Source organism: Delphinapterus leucas, chromosome 15, assembly GCF_059928025.1.
Source record: "Delphinapterus leucas isolate spDelLeu-1000000601 "Yukka" chromosome 15, BTC_Dleu_Yukka2, whole genome shotgun sequence".
In the NCBI taxonomy this organism is placed as follows: Eukaryota; Metazoa; Chordata; class Mammalia; order Artiodactyla; family Monodontidae; genus Delphinapterus; species Delphinapterus leucas.
The window spans coordinates 49699784-49707318 of NC_143143.1; the positions used below are offsets into that span (position 1 = coordinate 49699784).

The 7535-nt window shown below is 42.8% G+C and overlaps 1 non-coding gene across 1 annotated transcript; it reads left to right on the forward strand.

Annotated features, from left to right (window-relative positions):
* The first annotated feature begins 6049 nt into the window (after positions 1-6049).
* LOC115804084 (U5 spliceosomal RNA) lies at positions 6050-6163 on the forward strand. The gene has a single exon (XR_004024919.2). It is a non-coding gene; the product is annotated as a U5 spliceosomal RNA (small nuclear RNA).
* The last annotated feature ends 1372 nt before the right edge of the window (positions 6164-7535 follow it).

Here is a 7535-nt window from a genome sequence, read left to right on the forward strand (position 1 = left end):
AAATGCTACGTGTCATGGAGGGCAGGGGAAGGGATGTGTGTTGGGGGAAGGATGGATGGTGGGTGGATATTTTGTTTTCTGATTTTTAATGAGGCCATCTGAGTTTTCCCATGAAAACTAAAATATGGGTTCAGTTCACTGACACATATTCTCCACTAAAAACCCAGGGTCTAACCCAGAATCATTGCTCTGGATCCTTCAAATTTGAGCCATTATCATATTTATTAATCTCGCTCACATCTGTGTTGGAAACTCCTTGAACTAGAAGGAAACCAACCAGGTAGAGTCTTACTATAACTAAAACTCTCCCTCATGCTTCCACATCCCAAACTGTACAGCTGTCCTTCCAAAGTTTGCTCTGCATCAGAGCAGACCATGGTAACACATGGGAAGCAATGGGAGAAGGTAAATAACCGCTAGTCAAGAACTTTGGTCCCAGGGTGACTTGACCTTCATTTGAGGATGTGAAGCACAGTGCAATGGACTGAACACCTGTGACCTCCCAAAATTCATATGTTGCAACCCTAAGCCCAATGTGATGATATTTGGGGGTGGGGCCTTTGGGAGATAACTAGGTCATGAGGGTGGAACCCTCAGGAATAGGGTTAGTGCCAATATAAAAGGGATGGCAGAGAACTCTCTCATCCTCTTCCCACCATGGGAGTACACAACAAGAAGTCAGCAGTCTGCAACCTGGAAGAGGGCTTTCAGAACCTGACCATGCTGTCACCCTGATCTCAGACATCCATCCTCAGATTGTCTGTTGTTTGTAGGCCACCCAGTTTACAGTATTTTATTATAGCAGCCCAAGGCGCCTAACATGCATGATCTCCAACTTCCAGGCTAAAAATACTGACATATTAGCACCAAAATTGCCTACTGCAAACACCTGCAACTCCTGCTTGTGGACTTTTTCTGGCACAAAAGTGTTAGGGATTTCTGTGTATTAATTTTGTATCCTTCAACTTTACCGAATTCTATCATATGATCCAGCAACCCCACTCCTGGGCATATATCCAGAGAAAAATATGGTTCGAAAGGACACATGCACCCCAGTGTTCACTGCAGCACTGTTTACAACAGCCAGGACACGGAAGCAACCATATACTCCAATGTAAAATAATTTTTTTTTAAAGTGTTCGGGAGTTAATGCCCTCAAAAGCAGCCCTTGACCAGTGACTGAAGGGGATTGGTGGATAAATACCCCAACTCCCTCACCCCTCAGGCAGGACCATCTGAGGCACATCCTATACTGAGTTCCATTGCTCCCCAGTGGAATCAAGCTCCAGCTGCCCACATTGGTAAATATCTTGATAACACACCCCTTATGGCCTTCTTTTACCTCCCTGTCTCACTTTTCTACCCGCTTCTAGAGTTTCCCAGGATCACCTCCCAAATAAATGACTTGCCCTGGACTCCTTGTATCAGGGTCTGCCCTTGGGGAAACGCAAACTAAGACAGACCATGTCTCCCAGCACCGTGCTATATACACAGATTATGCCTTTAAAAAATGACAGTAAGCAAATGGACAAAACAGAATGATCTAACTTGGATTTGTAACGGAACTGAGAGGAAGATGAATGCGTGATTTTAGAACAGCCTGTCTCCTCTCTCTGGCTCTGTTTTCTTTCATCTTACTGCTCACTCATTTGCCCAAACCCTCCAATCTAGCAGTCTGCTCTGTTTGAGGTGTCATAGACATTCATGTGCATTCTCACCTCCGTGCTCTTCGTGCATGCCATTCTCCTAACCCAGAATGACCTCTCCACACCTCCTCAACTTGTTCCAACTGCCCCAGTCCTTCAAGACCTGTCTCAAGCTTTGCTGCTTCCACAACACCTCTTGCGTCACCGCTAAGAGAATTACAGCACTCACAGCCTGTAATTCGCAACTTGCTGTTTAATCATATGTTTTGTGTTGTCTCTAACTATCACACACATGGCCATCTTGTCTCCCTAATTGAACTGGACTTTCCTTGGGAATAATAATCACATCTTGTACCTCTCTAGTCCTCCCAGGGCCTAAAATAGTGTGGCAGATACAATTAGTTGCCAATGTATGATTTATACATTTAAGCAATAAAACACAAACGTGTATGACCAATAGTAATGAATCATCTTTAACGGACTTCAGAAAGGCCTCTTTCGTCTCGTGCAAACTGCCTGGCAGATGAAGTTATCTGGAGCATCCTTCTTGGTGATCCTTTCCAGGGATTCAAAAAAAGACAACAGGCCACAGAACACCTTGGTTTATACCCACAACTTCCCCTCACTGGTTTAAAGACATCATAAAAGATAATGCGTCTTGCTCATAAATAAAAAGTACTTAAATGCGATTTTGGCAAAATGTGTTCCGGGGTAATTAAAGTTTTTTTTTTTTCTTTGTGACTGTTGCTGTTATAAATAGACAATCATAAAAAAAATCAAAAAGGGAAACCTTTTAAAGGCTTACTTCAGGACCTGATACCCTCCCCACTTTATTTTTCTTAGCCCTAATGCCAAAGGAAAACAAACACTTATCAGTGTGCTAATGGTGTTTATTCTCCCATCTGCTTTGGAAGGGCGGCAGTGTGCCAAGTCCTGAGACAGTCCACCGAAGCACCAAGGGAACAGAGGTCAACTCCATTGTCAACTGTACCCCACCACTTATACTTTGAAGTCCATGGAAACATTCAGGATCCTGAATTTCTTTTCCCCAGCTCTGTGCCTTTGTAATATCTAGACAGTTTTTCCCAGGCCTGGTGGAGATTAGGTCCCTTCCAATGTGCCTGTGAAATCATGACTACCTTTATGCCCCTCTAAAAGCAGCCTCATTGAAGATAGTAAAGAAAAAGCAGAATGCCTCTTTGTTTCTGCTTTTTTCAGAATTCTGACTCCCAACTGCTCTGCTGGAGCTGCCCTCCAGGGATGCTTTCAGCCGTGAAGCTGGAGCCACACCTGTCCCCACACCTTTTTTACACCATCTCTCACTACGCTGTACCCAGCAGCTGCTCGGGAGCAGCAGAGAAGGACTGTACTTGTGCTTTTCATCTTCTAGCAAGTCATCCCTTACCCAAGCAAAATTCAACCGTCCTGTTCAGATAGGAGGTCCCTGAAAGATCCCAGGAGAAGAAATGAGCATTTCCTGCTATTTTTCTCTCTCCCTTCCAAGCAGCAAAGCATACAGAGGAAGTAGCTCTACTTTCTCCTCTCCTTTCTCCAAGTCTTGGCATTTTGGGCACCTGCACTGGAACACGTGCCCAAAGCAATCTCATCTGCAGCAAGGTTATCCTTCAGTGGTGACGTCATTCTTAATGCGCCTCCATGTATTAGCTGCCCCGGTGCCTCCCACGATCCACTGCAATGAAACCTCCCTAATCTTGACAATGGATGTCTTTACAATCACTCCAACAAACAGTAATTAGGAAATGGAATCTATTATCCTTTTAGACTGAGTTCAACTCATCTGTAAGCGGCTCTCGGTGAGCGGGGCAGACTTGGTGCCAGCCTCTGCTTTTGCTGAAATCCCCTCAACACACAAGAGTAGTAAAAGGGTAAGGTTGGGTAGGTTTTAGTTATAATCATCCCTCTCATTTGCACAGAACTTTTTTTTTTTAGTAACTTTCATGTCCATTATTTTATTTGATTCTCAAAGGAGTAGGTAGGACGGCTTAGTAGTTAGGAATGCTGGCTGCAGATGCCTGAGTTTGAATCCTGGCTGGAAACTTACTGGCTTTGTGACACTGAGCAAGTCACCATGCCTCTACTTTCTTATCTGCAAAATGGGGATGGTAAGCATACACACCTCATAGAGGTAAATATATCTATATATCTATATATCTACAGATATAGATATATATAGAGAGAGTGACATGTGGAACTATGCCTGGCACATAGTGAATGCTAAACAAATTGTTATTATTATTTTGTTATTTAAATATTACAGCTGATGTCATAAAGACTCGTCAGATTCCATGCCTGGCCTAAGCAATTCTTTAAGCGAGGAGGTCAGGTATTGTCTTAGTTTGCGTTCTCTCAGAAACAGACCATGAGAAACATATTTGCATGCAAATACACGGGAGGTGAAGAACCAGCAGAAGCAGGAAAGTGAAGGAAGCAATGAAGGGTGTGCTATGAGCAGGTTACCACTGCGGTCAACCAGGCACAATCCCACCAGGGTCCCTGTGAGTGACTTTCTAGAACACACAACACACCTCAGAACTGTCCCTCTGAGGGAGGATGCAGCTGGGGAGTTCATCCGCTAACTCCATCCCTCATTGTCAAGGGCAATTCTGGGGCTATGACCCTGCAGTGAAGACTTCCAGCCTGTCCCATGCCTAGGAGAAGCAGCCTTGCAGGACCAGATGCACTCAGGCTTAGAGCGCATATACTAGAGCCATCTGCAAGTGACCTCCTGGCTTGGGCAAAGGAATATGAGCCGGGCAGGGACATAGGTGACTACAGGGATACAACGCAAGTCTTAGAGTACTTTGACTCTCTTGTGCATCCAGACAGAACCAAAGCCAAATGAACTCAGCCAAGAACATCTCCTGAATTATCTTCTGGAGAAGGATACGGTGTGATCTTTCCTGGTAACTCAACCCAAAGCTTATCAAACTCTACAACATCCTTACATAATATCAAAATTCCCTTTTGGTGAGTCTTTTCTTCTACATTTCTTTTCAACAGGGAGAGAGAGTAAGGTTGACAATATATTTTATTCGGTAAGACACAAAGAGAAGCCATGATATTGCTTCAGAGCCTGCTAGGTATGTGGAAAAGAAAATGTTCTCTGAGATGAAATGCTCTTCTGTGAAAATGTGATAACCTATTTGGAAATGACTATCTTCAAATAGGTTGATTCCTCTGCACAGGAGTAGCACCACAAATATGCTTTCTGGGTCATAGTTTCGGAAAAAGTAAAGTTTGCAGTAACTATTGTCAAGTTGACAAGTTTATGCTTGAAAGATATAATGCACACCTGAGCCCCCCAAGGCAAGTCTCAAGTCAAGTTCTTTAACTTCATCAAATACCCTCCCTTTGCTCCCCTTCATCCCTCCAGGCAGGGCTTCCATTTCATCTTATTACCCTTCTTCCCAAAGGAAAGAAATCCAAAATCAATTTATAAAAGCAAAAACTTTCATCCACCATCCATTTCTAAATAAAGAAAGAATACTGAAGCAAAACAAACTCATCACAATCACTCTCTTGGATTTCTAAAGCCAAACCCTCTAAATGTGGAAAAGATATAGTCAGTGACGAGGACATGGTAGATTCTGGCTTTTATTTAGAAGGTTGGTTAAGCCCATTTCCAAATAGGCATCTTGGTGTCTTTATATGCAGAGGGCTTGTTTTCTCTATATTTGGGCAAAGCCCTTTGGAGTAACTGAAAACCACCACCTCTGAGGATGAACTGTGATGTAGACCAGAGAAATCTTAGCTGAGGTAACTGAGGCCAGAGATCCACAATGAAACTGTACTGTACTGCTTCATTTTTCAAACTTACACATTTTCCTAAACCCTTTTCGGTGGGTGATTTATGTTCAGTTGATTTTGCTACAGGCCTGGAATGTTTACACAAAGGCTTAATAGACATTTACTTTGGAAGTTACATTGTGAGATAGAATCAAGAAATTGGCCCATTGCCGGAGTCAGAATGGGAGGCCACCTGGAAGTTAATGATCACTTTGTAAAGACCAGAGGCATGTAACAGAAGGTTCCAGAAGAGTGAAGACTTCATGTAATAACCACATTGCACTCAGACATACACCACTGGAATGACTGAGGAGAAACCCAAGTTCCATAGAGGCGTCCACAGATAGAAATATCCAGGATTACAATCACTGGACACCTTAGTACTTTAATATCATATTTTGTAATGCATCTTACAGTTCATATATGCTTTTATGTAACATCTAAATTAATGCTCTCCAAAAGATACCGTAACCCCAAATGCCAAATAGTCTGCCTTAAGTATTTGATTCATGCAGAATTTACCTTTGAGGCACATAAAAAAGAATTATGGCCCTCACTTTACAGATGTGGAAACTGAGATTCAGAAAGCCACTTGCATACTCTGGTTTCTCTTCAGTTCGTATAACTCTTTCACCTTTTACTAAAGATTTCCGTGGAGAGAAACAATTCTGAGTCTTTACCCAATCTTTTGAGGCTTGCTCTCGCAAGGCTTACAAATGTGTACGAAAAGCAGACAGTCGTTTATCTCATTAAGGCGCCTTGCTGTTGCTAATTTCCTCCACTCACTTGAAGTGCTTATCTTCAGAATACCTAATCTTTCATACGTGCATTCTCACTTTATGATCTTTGTTCTTTTCCCCTGGTGTTTTTTCCTCTTGTCCTGCCTTGGCATCCTGGAATTCCCTGGCTGTCCAGTGGTTAGGACTCGGTGCTTTCACTGCCGTGGCCTGGGTTCAATCCCTGGTTGGGAACTAAAATCCTACAAGTCATGCAGCGCAGCCAAAAAAAAAAGAAAGCCACTTTCTCTAGATTACAAGATGTCTAACTGGTAAAAATCACAGTCCCTTAGTAACATCACCGTGTTTCCATAGCTCTTTTGATTAAGCTATTAGTTTTTTCTATGATTCAACCAAGCCCACATACAGCATTCATATTACTGGGCTGAGCATACAGAGGATAAAAGTGATATGTATAAAGTTGAAGGACAGGAAGAACTACCGCATAGGGTTAGAAGTCAGAACAGCGGCTCCCTCTGGTTTAAGAGGGGTAGGTATTGATAGGAACGGGTGAACTTTATGGAGGAATAGAAATGTTCTCTATCTTGATCCAGGTGGTGGTTAGACAGGTATATAGAGACATAGAAATTCAACAACTATAGCCTTCAAATTTTGTATTTTACTGTATCCAAACTATGCCTCAATCATACCCCCTTAAAATAAGGGGTAGAGAATGAGGGCTTGATAATGGTGTCATATGTTCTAGAATAGAAGGACAAGAACAGAATAAATAGTCCTTACCCTGGAAGAGCTTATTTATCAGACCAAAAATAGAAAATGCAGAGATTTCCTCTTCAGAACAACTGAATGTCGAGGACTGCACAGGTATAGGTTTATACACTTGCTTATGCTGATACTTGTATGTTTCTACACTCTTTTCTATAGAACCTCCTCTTGCTCTGCCTCCTACCAGGCCCACTTCAGCCAATAGGCACCACCTCTGCTTGGCAACTACACTCCACGTTACCTTAGAGGAAAGAGAAGAAAATGCTGAACTAGTTGCCTTGGTAACCAAAGCTTTTATATAGCTGGCTTTTTGGCTCTGTCCTCCTACTTGTCCCACTCTTTTAGTTCCCACCACTCCCCCAGATGCTGTTCTCCCGAACCTTCCAGCACCTTTCTGTTATGCCATCCAGAGGTTGGGCTGCCCCTCTCCACCAAGTCTCCTTCTTCTCTTCAACTTCTGACCTACTTATTCTGAACCTGCATAGTTGTTTGCACCTAATTTTTAGCAGGCTTTAGGGTTTCTAACCCATGGTCTTGTATGAATCTCAAATCCCACCTCATTGTCACTCTGATGGGACAT